The sequence below is a fragment of the Caretta caretta genome, chromosome 10 (genome assembly GCF_965140235.1).
Source record: "Caretta caretta isolate rCarCar2 chromosome 10, rCarCar1.hap1, whole genome shotgun sequence".
In the NCBI taxonomy this organism is placed as follows: Eukaryota; Metazoa; Chordata; order Testudines; family Cheloniidae; genus Caretta; species Caretta caretta.
The window spans coordinates 24,674,635-24,687,561 of record NC_134215.1 but is presented as its reverse complement, the minus strand read 5'-3'; positions in this window follow the sequence as shown (position 1 = coordinate 24,687,561).

The window sequence follows — 12,927 nt, the reverse complement described above, 5'->3', positions numbered from 1 at the left end:
AAGGGGTAGGCTGGTACCCAAGGATATCTATAGGCATTTCAATATCCCCAACGGTTATTTTCTGGTCTGGGAATAAAGTCCCTTCCTGCAGCTTTTGAAACAGACCAGAGTTCTCCTGAAGATGCGAGCGTCATGTACCTTCCCGGCCATCCCACATTGTCTGGAGTTGCAAGCTTCCATAGGGCTATTGCTTCTCGCTTCTCAACTGTGAGGGCTGCTCTCATCTTGGTATTCTTGCGCCTCAGGGCAGGGGAAAGCAAGTCACAAAGTTCCATGAAAGTGCCCTTATGCATGCAAAAGTTTCACAGCCACTGGGAATCGTCCCAGACATGCAACACTATGCGGTCCCACCAGTCTGTGCATGTTTCCCAAGCCCAGAATCGGCGTTCCACCGCATGAACCTGCCCCATTAGCACCATGATGCCCACATTGCCAGGGCCCGTGCTTTGAGAGAAGACTGTGTCCATGTCCTCATCACTCTCGTCACCGCGCTGACGTCACCTACTCTCCTGGTTTAGCTTTGCCAGGTTCTGGTGCTGCATATACTGCTGGATAACGCGTGTGGTGTTTAATGTGCTCCTAATTGCCAAAGTGATCTGAGCGGGCTCCATGCTTGCCGTGGTATGGCGTCTGCACAGAAAAAAGGCGCGGAACGATTGTCTGCCGTTGCCCTGACGGAGGGAGGGGTGACTGATGACATGGCTTACAGGGTTGACTTACAGGGAATTAAAATCAACAAAGGGCGTGACTTTATGAGAAACTGAATGGCCCCCTCAAGGATAGAACTCAAAACTGGGTTTAGCAGGCCGTTGATTTCACGGAGGGAGGGAAGAGAAAATAAATACAAAACAAATCTGGTCTATTTCTTGTTTTGACCCACTTCATCTATCTTTATACATCTTGCTGGCAGCAGACTGTGCAGTATGACTGCTAGCCATCGTCATCTCCTGGGTGCTCGGCAGAAGACGGTGCAGTATGACTACTGGCCATCATCTTCTGCTGGCTGCTGATTAAAAGACAGTGCACTGCCGGTAGGACTCAATCGCCATGAGACAAAACTTAAAAGGGAAATGACCTGGCTGAGTCACTCCCATGTTTGCCCAGGCGCCCCTGACCTCATTGAAGTCAGTTAAAAGAGCACCCAGGATTATGTCGACAACGGCTACCAGTCATACTGCACTGTCTGCTGCCGAAAGGCAATAGACTGCTGCTGTGTAGCAATGCAGTACCGCGTCGGCCAGCACCCAGGAGACATACGGTGACAGTTAGCTGAGCGGACTCCATGCTTGCCGTGGTATGGCGTCTGCACAGGTAACTCAAGAAAAAAGGTGCAAAACGATTGTCTGCCCTTGCTTTCACGGAAGGAGGGAGGGAAGGCTGGCCTGACGATATGTACCCAGAACCACCCGCGATAATGTTTTAGCCCCCTCAGGCACTGGGATTTCTACCCAGAATTCAAATGGGCGGCGGAGACTGCAGGAACTGTGGGATAGCTACAGAATAGGATAGCTCCGGAAGTTGACGGTTGCCTTGGTACTGTGGGCACAATCCGCTGACTACATGCACTGAGAGCATTTATGTGGGGACACACACAATCGACTGTATAAAAACGCTTTCTATAAAACCGACTTCTATAAATTCGACCTAATTTCATAGTGTAGACATACCCTAACTGTGACGTTTGCTCTCTCTCTCTCTCTCTCTCACACACACACACACACACACACACACCCCATGCACTGTTTACATTAGAGAAGGGAATGTTAACAAAATGCACATTGCACTTGGAACAGAAGGTTGTGAGGTTTGTGGTGGTCCTTAGTTCCTGGGGGAGTTCATTTCAGTGTTGGATCAGCTTCAGAAAAAACTCTGTCTCCTGCACAACCCCGTGTTACCCTTACTGTACTAAGCCCCACTGGGCAGGAGCAAAGCTGTTGACCATGGTGTTCACCCCAGAGCGTTCGGCCATCTTTTGAAAATGTGTGTCTGCTCTGCAGGTGACTAGAAAAAGATGTGCAGCTGTCAAATCACATAGCAATTACCAATTAAATAGATTTATTATGTTGCATGACTCAACCACGGGGAAAAAAGAAACACGAGAGCTGGTGACAAGAGAAATTTTTAATGTTCTCCTGGAAGGATAAAAAACAGTTTAATCAGCCCAGCCCTCGAGTGATTTATATTGGCAGTGAAATTCTATTTTACACTGCCTGTAGTCACAGTGCTAGACTCTGGGTAAACATTCAGGGACATGTCCTACATTAACTGCAATGCAATTAGATTTATGTATGCCCACTGCAGATCTGGTCACTCATTTAGGTGCTTCAGTGTGGATTTAGGGGTGAAAACTGGCCCTATTTGAGGCAATGGCAGTTTTGACATTGACTTCAGAGGGGTTAGAACTTCACCCTAGACTGCCTAACTGTTGGCACTCAAGTTTGAAAACAGTTTACCTTAGTTCTCATAGGTCATACAGAAGGAGTTAGTTTCTTCATTTTTAATTAAATTCATGCACTCAACACAGCTGTCTTGCCTGCCATAACGATCTGCAGAGAAAATGAAAATGAAAATAAGCTTCAAAATAAAACGTCCAGAGATCTCTCTCCCTTTATCTTCTGTCTTTCCTGACATCAATTGTACTATCAGCCTTTCTATTATTCTGTGATAATTTCTTTCATATGCTTTTGTCTCTTTCCACCTTGAAATAGTTGGAACCAAAAAGAAGTCTGATGCATCCTGTTGAGGGGTGGGATTCACCCCTGCAGTGCCTCCTGCTGGTTGTCCAGGGAATTAGCATTTCCAGCCTCCGGAGCGGCCTCTTCAGGCCGGTGTCCCACTTGCTCCTGGGCCCCAAGTCCCTCCTGGATCCCGGTGCCCCTTCCACACCGGAGTGCTGCCCCCTGGCAGTACCCCCCAAGATCTGGGCCCCCCCCCAGGAACCCCCACCCTTTATCCCCACCTCACCTCAGTCTTTGGCTACTGCCAGTCACCATCTAATCCCCGCTTCCTGGGGCGGACTGCAGTATAATTACCACTCATCATCGGCAAGGAGGGTCTGGACCTGCTGCTTCTGCCTACTCTTGGGCTTCCCTCTGCAACCCCAGTACCCTTTTCCTAGGCCTTCATCAAGGCCTGCAGCCTGGGGGTTTCTCAGGCTGGAGCTCCCCAGCTCCTCTGGCCTTTCCCCAGCACTGCTCCACTTTAGGTACCCTGCTCAGCTCCCAGCAGTCAGGCCCCTCTCAACATCTAGAGAGAGAGTGTATCCTCCTGGCCCACTGCCCTCTTATAAAGGCCAGCTGGGCCCTGACTGGTGCGTGGCCGCAACTGTGGCTGTTTCCACAATCAGCCGAGGCTTGCTGCTTTCCCTAGCAGCAGCCCTCTCGCAGCCTCAGCCCTCCCCCAGAACTGACTTCAAGCCCTTCAGGGCAGGAGCGGGTGACCAACCCGCTACACCTCCTTCCAAGGAACATGGATTTGGCAGGTAAATTGTCTCCAGGCTGCCCTTAGAATTTTAAGCCAAACTATTTTCTTTCTTCTCTCTTGTTACCATGATACAGAATGGAGCAACAATGCAGCAATGCAGCTGAACAAATTAAAGAAACTTTCTTGGGATCGTCAATTTTCAATTAATATCTTTTCTCTGACCAGTTCTCAAACTCAATCAGCGATAGAGGCCAAAGTACATAATGGCAGTGTCTAGCATCTCTGCCTTAGGTTTTGGTTCGCTTATTCCCTCTTCAGTATGTCTGCAGGCTTGTTTCATGAAGATACCACCTTTCTAAAAGGACACAGACAAGCCATTGTCATCACAGTGGGGCTATCGTATCTAGCACTGTCCTCTTGCTGTTAGTAGATCCTGGATTAAATGTTAGTTATCAGCTGCCAGGAACAATTTTTTTTCCTTCTGCAGCTGTAAAAAGAGTCTGTCATCCTGGAGTGCTTTGAGAAGGCTGAGGATTCTTTCTGCAGCCAGTCATTCTGAGGAACTGTAAGGAATTGACATCAGGGTGCCCTAAGCCCTTTGTGGTTGTGGACTCCTTTATCTCTGCAGAGCCTTAAACCTGTTTACTCTCAGATTAGCACAGTAGCTCCTTACTGTGATTTTTCACTGTGATATTGCTCCGTCTGTTGTCTGAGGACAGATTAAAGTCAAGGCTCAATATTAATTTACAGCGTTTTTCTCCTTGGGTGACGGTAGCTTCCTCTTTCTTCAACTGGCAACTCAATAGCGAGGGTTCAGCTTGAAAAGCTTCTGAAAGTCAGTGCATTTTGACTAAGCACCCAAAAGTTTGGATATTTACTAAGGATTATCCATGTTATTCAAATACCTCAGTCTCCTTCACTTCACATCTTGAGACACCCCACCCCCCGCCCCGCTCTTCATACACCCCCCCTGCCTCTGCTTCCCTTTCTGCTGCCATGCTCTGCAGCTCAGGTAGGCATTTAGGCCTGCTACCCCCATCCAATCTAGATCCTTCTTCATGAGTGGTAGGAAGGAAATCCCATTCCTTCCCCCCACCACCAATCATCCTTATATCCTATGCTCATCTTCAGAATGCAACATGGGTGCCTACTGCACTTCCCTGGTGCAACAGGACTCCACAGACTTCTTTATTGTATCCTGCTGACTGCTTTTAAGGCAGCTTGGGGGCTGGGTTGGTTGTGTCATGGCCCAGAGGGCAATAATATGGAAAAATCCCGGTGTATGTGGATTCCCATCTTTCATTCATCATCACACGAGCCACTAACCTAGTAGGAACGTTCACTATTCTCATGTGGACATCATAAATGAAATGGCTGGATATCACCACTGTATGATGGATATTTTATTACTGCCAGTCTGAAATAACTGGCAGCCGCACATGTCAGGCAAAGAAGTTGCCTTAAAATGCCTGGCCAAAGCTGTATTGCATTGGCTCAGCCACATCATGTGCCGCAGACTTAGGATGAAGGAGAGAAAACTCTCAGAACCTTGAAGAAGGGTCCTACTGGGAGAAGTGGGGAAATGTTTTTTTCAAATGAGTGGGGATAAGTTCCCACCAACCTTCTCCCCCTTGACTGGGAATCTTCACCTGGAAACACGATGGGAAGGATTGGTAGCACTGGATTCTTGGATTGATGGGAGCAGCCAGCAGAGCAGCACTATTAGGTACTGCCTAGTGAGTGATTAAAGAGTACTTCTAACTGCATTTGTTTCTAACAGGAGTTGGGGCACTCTGTTGCAGGTGTGAGACAGACACTCAGGACTTCTGGAGAGGAACTTGTTCCAGATAGAATTGACTGGAATGGAGAAAGGTTGAAGTTCAATGAATCAGGTATTTTGAACTTGCCTATTCAGGAGAGTTTAATCTGTGATTTACCAACAGTATCATGAACCACTGGGGGTTATGTCTTCACTACACAGTTAGACCTAGGTGCTGAGCACTCAGGTTAGCCTCATCTGGATGTGAACATCCCCATGGCAAAGTCTAACCCACATTAGTTTTGTAAATTCCAGGAGAATTTGTCTGCCCTTCAAGGGGAATTGTGAGAAGGGTATTGGAGGAGCTGTCAGCTTGAGTGATTTCATCCGCAACCTCACTGCAAAGTGGGCAGGTCCTAAGTTGAAGCAGAGCTCAGGTTTTAATTTATACACCCCAGATGAATACAATAACCAGGGCTTAAAGCATCTCCACCTCCAGGTCAGCGTGTTTGAGTGTGAATGGAAGGGCTGTGCTGGGGTTAAAACCTGTGTAAAAGCCCAGATTAACTGGGCAGTGAAGACATGCCCAGAGAGGCCTCACTTGTCATTACTGTAGGCTAAGTACAGTTAATGTTACACTGCAAAGACATTGTCTATTTCCTTGAGCTAAGGAAATGCCCCCTAAAAGGCAAAGCTATTGAATGATTGTTGATCATTTATGGACAGAATTGGAGAGCTGCCGGTATTACTATATTCTTGAAATCCTTATGAAAAATGATCCTCCTAAAATCCAAACAGTTGGAGGTTTAATTAAATTAGCCATTTCCCTTAGCTGGTGCTTAGCACCAAGGAGCCTTGCCAAACTAAGAGGAGTGGTTAAGAACAGAACTTGTCTTATTGCCAGAAGGTCATGCTGTTCAGCAGAATTTTGTGATATATTTGTAATCAGGAGTGATGGTCTAAGCTGCTGTTGTGCACTTCTTATAAGAATGCCAAGTTATTAGATTACTTGTGATTTGTGCTTTAAATAGCAGCTTCTTAGAGTGGGATGCTACAGCAGCCAGGTTCGCTATATGGTGCATCTCTCAAATGCCAGAAAAAAGAGGGACAGGAAGGGAATAAATGTAATAATAAAGGGAAAAATTCTGGCTGGATTCTGCCATGCAACCCCCATCAATCTCAAGGGGATTGCACACGGTGTGTAAATCAGAGTAGGATCTGGCCCACAGAGCTTAATGGTCTGAAATTCCTTCTCTATCTTTTTAAATAGGGAAGAAAGAAGATTAGAGATTGATTCAGGTTAAAATAAAAAGGGCATCTACTTTCTTTAGGGGTTGTGTACTTCTCTGAAAAGTTTATACAGGAGATTTCTTTTGCCCCTCCTGGGAATTAAATATGTAGGTGTAGGGGATGAATCTCACAGTAGTTTTAATGACAATGGTCAGGATAAAATGAGGATATGTGCAAACAGAATCAAGTAGCTGGGCTCCATTCAGCTTCATGGCACGTCACAGAGCTTCCATCCAGGCATTTTTAATGTGTCCATCACTACTATCGAGGTGCCGCAGGCAATGATTCCAACCAGATTTCAGAAGCTCTGACAGAGTCCAGACATTCAGTGATGAGTGGCTGAAGAGAAGAACTATTGTGTGTGATTCTAAGGCTTTACAGTTCTCGTTCCTGAAAGCTCTATGTGGAGAATGGGTGAACAGCATTCCATTTGCTGAACAAAAGCCAAGGGAGGAGCCTACACGTTTTTTCTAAATTGCAGGCTGGTTTCCAGTCTGCAGCACGTGAAGCAGGCACCCAGACTGCAGCTGAAGGCAATGACCAAAGCCAGTCAAATCAGTACAAAAGCAGGAGTTGTCACAAACATTGCAGGTTGCGAGTAAGAAAGGTAATAAGAGATAAGGCAACTTGGGAGAGTAAAAAGAGCAGAGAACAAATATCCAGTCTCCCTAGCTGCCAACAAAGGTATCCTGTTCTTGGGGAGGAGCAACGGAAAATGGAGAATAGACAAATGACAGGCAATCCTGCCTATACCCTCAGATGACTGTATGACCCCTACTGCAGTCCTGAGGCTGTAGCAACCCTTGTTGCTCCTGCATCCCTAGAGAGGTCAATGCCCAGTGGATTTATGCTTCAGTCTGTGCTTTATCCAAAAGCCCCACTCCACAGGGAAGGACAAATGGGTCCTTCTCTGGAGTGGCACTCACCACGCAGTGGGTACACACACCTCCTGCGTGGGCTCTCCTGACACTGCCTCTCCCGTCACACAGTGGTATCAACACCAGTTTGGGTGCATCACTGCTATGGAGGAAGGGGTTGGATTTGCCTCTCTGTTCTGCACAACTCCCACTGGAGTCCAGAACTGAGAAGAGGCTTCAGGTTTTAGCCAAAGAAAATGCATCAAGTCTAAAAAACCCTCAAACCTCTTAGTACGACAGATTCATAAATGCAGCAAAGTGATGCCAGTAAGACATCAGGAAATAATGGACAAACATGAACACAGTAAAGGATTCAGCCCTTTTTATTCAGCTCTGCATGGTGATTCAACAGCTTCCACAGCTCAGTCCTGCTAAATTATACATTCTTCAAAACGGTACTGAGAAGTTTTACAAATGGATATTCATCAACATGTCAGTAAGCTACAAATATCCAAGTGCTGACTTCATACCAGAAACAACAAAATTCTGTGCTCAACACTTCCCAAAAAGTGTTTCCAGGAGCTCTGACAGAGGAAAAATGAGGAAGAGATCGATCTGCATGTCTAGAGAGATGACTGTGCTAGTAAAAAAAACTAAACTAGAATTTAGGGAGACAGTAGGAAATCTAGAAGCAACAGTTACAATAAAAGCCAGAGAAAATGCTACCTGTCTGAATGTTCTGTCAAAATAAGCAGCAACACACAGATCTTGTCAAGAGACATCCTTGTAACCTGCTCAAGAAAATCATTTATTTGCACATAGGAGGCTGAGTTAACAGAGCCAATCATGACAGAGACCTGCTTCCAAGCATTATACTAAGACTAGATGCAAATTTTATACAAATGGGCTGTAGCTGCCCGTATTCTCAGCAGCACTCTTTGGTTTCCCTTTCTCCTTTCCTCAACAGAAGCCCTGATACCAAAAATTGATATTTATATAACAATTCAAGAGAAGGATTCACTTACCACCATTACCTTCTCTTCAGCAATGTGCTATATCAACTTGCTGAATTGGGCTATAAAAACATCTCTCCTCTTAATGAGTTTGCATATTGTATAAGGAATTAGACTTGGCAGTAACAGTAAGGTCAGATACACAAGCACCAATGGGGAGCCTTGTAAAATCTGATACTCCAAACTATGTGGTTCCCACGTGTCAAAATGCAGGATCAAGCCCAGAAAACAAACAGTCACAAACAGTGGACAGGAACCGAGCATTTTTTATATTTTAACCTTTCCTAATTCCAGCTGAGGCATTTAGCTATTACAGTGATGGGTGCCATACAACAGCAGCATTCCCCAGACTTTCCAAGGCTGAACTGTTCCTCCCTGTCATGATCATAAAATCAGTCACATCTTCCCTCCACAGTTCTTTGTGGCATGGCAGGCCTTTTTTAATGTATACATTTCACCCCAGCAATGCCATCATGCCCCACATTTTGGGAAATGCTGTAAAAGACAGATCAGGATAAGGGAAGAGCCAGATTCCCAAATAATACCCTGCAGTATTTCCAGCCCCACTTTTCACATTCAAACAGCCAGTTCTGATCTCAGTTATATCACTGCAAGACCAGAGCTATACCAGATTTAGGGCCCTCCAAAGCCCTCTGAAGTCAATGAAACATCAGAATGTTATTGTTCTTCTTCAAAACATGCAAAGCTACTACACTATTCTGAGGTTCACCCAGAACAACGTTGATGCTGGAGGTAACATTTTTTTGAGCATGAGCTCAGAGCATAGCAATCTGACTTTCCTGCAAGGCTAGCAAGCAGCAGGATAAGTGACGTTTACAAACTGGAAGCCTATTGGTTGTAACTTAGCGGGGAAGGGGAGTAGAAATAAAGTTTGTTAAGGTTAAATAACGGGAGATAACTTTCCTGTTATAGATGTCATTAAGTGACCATACGCAGCATTTTCCAATTTAAATAATACACAACTTGCATCTGAACGATGTTCAAAGTAGGCCAGTATCAACCATTAAAAGCATTAGGCTGACTCATTATACCAGATAAGTGAGCTGTCAGTAAACAGAACATGTGATTAAAGACATTGAGGTTACACGGACACTTGGGAAATACTGAGATTACACTTTCAGTTTATTAAAATTGCATGAACACCAGCTTTACCAAGGGATCCTTCCTGTTCATTTCTTTTAGCATGTGCCTGGGCCAGATGAGGAATCCAATGTCATTATCAGAACAGGTACAGTAGAGGTACTGGAGGAACATGTGAATTTTGTTTTTCTAAAGACATTGTGTTTCTTTCAGCATTTGAGGTAAGAATTCCAATAGTGGCAAACTATGTAAAAATACTGTATAACATTACTTTTTGTGACTATAGACACAAATCACTAGATTGTACCTGAAGTCAAATGAATCCCATTACAGTCAGACACAGGCATGATACATCTGCTAGCTAGCTGATACTAAGCAGTAGGGACATGCTGGTATATTTTATTTCCCAGTGCCCACCCACTGAGACCCTAGTGATCTCATACATGTTCTGATCCTCTCTTTCGCTTCCCCCCTGGGATCAGTTCAGTGCCTTCACAAAGCAGGCATTGTAGAAACGATGGTGCCAGAGAGTCAGTGTTTCTGTTGCTCATAATGTAATCCCTGGAAGTACTGAGTCTTTTCAGTGACAGAAAGGAACAGATGGCAACCACCATTCCCAGCAGGCAGGGAAAGGGGCAGGTGTCAGAACATCCACCCTAACCTGTAGAGCAGCAAGTGCTCTTCTGTTCAAAGTCACCTGGGTCTCCAAATAGCCACCTGTGATGCAAATAAAGATAAGTCATATAGTAATGATATTTAAGGGAAGTCGTGGTACTGATCATTATAGGAGCGGAAGTCCACAGAGCAGATTCCCACACTTCAAGGACTATAAGATAGTATACTCACCACCTGGAGCACCTCCTTGTGTCAGGACATGATGCTGCAAAGGGGCCCTCATCTCCAGTGCCTCCTGCTGGCCATCTGCCTCTCACTGGGTCTTCTGGGGCTTGGCTCTCTGGCAAAGTCACGAAGTTCAGTCTCCTTCTGGGATACCAAAAGGTCCAACTGAAAGTCTAAGCTAAACATCTAACTAATATTTCTTTCAGCCCTCTCAGGCTCCACTGAAGTGCTCTCACTGCTGCCACATCAAGGCCTTCCTCCCAGGAGCCTAACCTGCTCCTGCCGGTGGGCTTGCATGTCCCTTCCTCAGGAGCCAATAGAGGCCCAGAGTCTGCTCTGGGTTCTGGCCCTGTATTAAGCAGCTAGACCTGCTTCTTCAGGCATGCTGCTCTTTGCTTGGGCCACTTGCTAGCTCAAAGTCCTGTCATGCTGCTCCCCCACAGCCTATGCTTAACACAGCCTCCCTTTGGTCCTCAGACTCTGGGTTCTCCCTTCGGTGCTGAATAAATAAGTCTTCCACCCCTCTCAGGTTCCATTGAAGGTCTTTCACTGACCCTACCTCAGGGCCTTCCTCACAAAAGCTTAAACTGCTTCTGCAGAGTTCCTGTCTTAACCGGTTTTCCCCCACTACTGTCTCCCAGGGACTCTAGAGGCATCCCCCAACACTCCCTGTAGCGCCCTAGCTCAGGGCTCCCCAGTACAGGATCCTGATTCCTGTGAGTTCTCCTGCCTATGGAAAAGTCCTGCCTTCTTTGCAGTCTCTCCCCTCACTGGAACCTAACTGGGTTCTCCACTCTATATAGTCTTTTCCAAATCATTTCACAGCTGGGGTCACTAATTATCACTAAGTGGCGCTATATCAGCTGCGGGCTAGCTGCTGGGACACAGGCATGACTGAGCCTTAAAGGGCCATGACAATGACTTAATGATCCAAAGGTTTCCACCAGCACAGTTAAATTATTTTACATTCATTAGCAACGACAGACCATGCATTTCTGCAGAACGTTTCATTTCAGGGCCCAAAACAAACACTGCTGTAAGTTAAAGTACTATCACCCCCTTTCAAAAGGTGGGGAAAATGAGGATTAAATGATATGCCCAAGACCACATGGCAAGGCTGTGGGAGGACCCACATAGAGAACCTTGAACTCCTGCCTCATAATCCCACACTTAACTTAAATGATTTACAAGCTATGCCCAGAAATCACTTTACCCATCAGTAAGATGCAGCCATCTCCAGAGTGAAACATGGTATGTGTTCAACAGTGTGCAGCAGTTTGGGACAGGAAGTGAAGAATACTTTATCCAACTGACAAAACTTCCTTTTTGGAATTTGTCCAGGATCCCAAAACACCTCTACCTTTTTTCAAAGTTCTATCTAATCTTTAATGAATCTGAATGATCAGGTATTTCACCAGTTGATACCTGCAATGCCCCCTCCATAATGCTGGAATGTTATCTTGGGATTGACTCAAAGGGTAAAGTGCTACCAAGTTAAATGACCAAACTCTGCAGCACCAAGCATTCCTTGGTGGCCTCCCATCCAATCACTCGGTATGCTAGCACTGGTGAATTTGTGAAATCTGACAGCACACAGAACAAGTTCATACAACACTATGCCATTTTTACAGGTCTTCCTTCCAGTGTAAAACAAGGCGATCAGAGTCTTCTTTCTAATGGATTTCTCCCTATAATCAAAAGTTTTTTGGCCTCAGGCAAAATCCCAATCTTTCCTTTTCCGAACACAGAACCTGTTTGTCTTGTTTGAAATTTGATCTGAATTAGTTCTAGCATGTCCCCTTCACTATAGGTGTGTAAACACAGCATGGATAGCTGTCTGAACTGGGAACCCTGCCCTTAATAAACACACTTAATGCATATGAAGAGTGCTTTGGCATGCCCATCTGCTTGGTTGGCATTGTGTCCCCATTAATAATTTTGTCAGATTCTTGCTACGGGCACAGGTGCAGGGCTATTGATGGGTTTTACCAGGCATCCTACACCACACTGAATATGTCATTTCTATTTTTCTTCTGTGCCAGAAATAAAGTTTTGGGACGACATGCCTCTTTAACTTTATGACATCTGTTATCTGATTCAAGAAGAACCAAAACCCAGCAGAAGAAAGGAAGGTACAGAGTTCACAAGCACTGCTAGCTGCCAACAAGACAGCTTGCATTGCACCAGATGACTAAAGAACCCATGAAGGTCAAATGATTTGGTTGTGTGAAGACCAATATCAGTGAGGAATGCAGCATAAAGGCCTATAGCAGAAAATGTCATTGTGGTATGAAGGAGACAATTTGAGTCAAAAAATAAACAAATTTGTAGTGCCCAAATTGACTGTTCTGACTCTGAATAGGCAGCCCGTTATAGGGGCAACAGACAGGCCAAATCACAGCATGTGAAAAAATGTTATATATATTTGCTGTGAAGTAGACGTGCACACTTGATTGTGTATGGCACAGGTGAAGAGAGGAACACAAACACAATGGTCACTATCAGAAGTAAACCTGTCGCCACAGTGATATCTATGATACCACAATATTTTTCCATTCTTATTGCAGGAATTCCCTTCTGCATCTCTGATATCTCTAGGTCCAATCCTGCAAAGTGTTGTGTGCCCTCAGCACCCATTGAGAAT